This window comes from Physella acuta, unplaced genomic scaffold (assembly GCF_028476545.2).
Source record: "Physella acuta isolate Inbredline_101_S28 unplaced genomic scaffold, ASM2847654v3 ptg001441l, whole genome shotgun sequence".
NCBI classification, from domain to species: Eukaryota; Metazoa; Mollusca; class Gastropoda; family Physidae; genus Physella; species Physella acuta.
In genome coordinates this window covers 215,706-216,495 of record NW_026732956.1, presented here as the reverse complement: position 1 = coordinate 216,495, position 790 = coordinate 215,706, and positions in this window count along the sequence as shown.

Here is a 790-nt window from a genome sequence, read left to right as displayed (position 1 = left end):
CTCGATATGGGAGATCAGACAAGGTTTAGATTATTTTTATGCTTTGTTTTGATAAACATTTTATTCATCTTTTAAAAAAAAATATATCCAAGTATAAATTTTAATGAACTCTAATGTTGTAATAAGGTATATAATGATGCTTACTGAATTTTGTTTTTAAAGATTCATTCTTGATTATGTAGCGGCTGTCTTGAATATATATATATATATATATATATATATATATATATATATATATATATATATATATATATATATATATATATATATAATTGTGTGAATCTGTGTTACAAGTGTTTGCTTTCGCTAAACATTTTACTTTTAATGTCAAATTGTATTAAATGTTAAGCCATTAAATATATTTTTAAAATAATGTAGGCCTGCCTGTTATACTTATTTTAATACAATTATAATTCTCCATTTTTGCATAGTATCTTTTTTGGCCCCAACAATAGACTTATCCATCATTTCACAATTAACCATTTACTAAGACAATTAGGAATTGATAAAACAGCAATGTTCTTTACCAATATATCACTCATTGCTTTATATATGAAACTTATTTTTTCAATTAAGGCTTTTACAATTTTACCTGTATGACTTGTGCTTATAATAGGAATTAAGATGTTTTATTTGTTGATTATATAAAAAGAGGCGATTAACTGATTGCTAGGAGTAATTTTATACTAAGTCAAGCAGTCATATAATTATAAACAAATATGTGCATTATCCTCTTTCACAGGTTAATTACAGCATGACAATAAAAATCAAAAGCAATAACATGATGTTG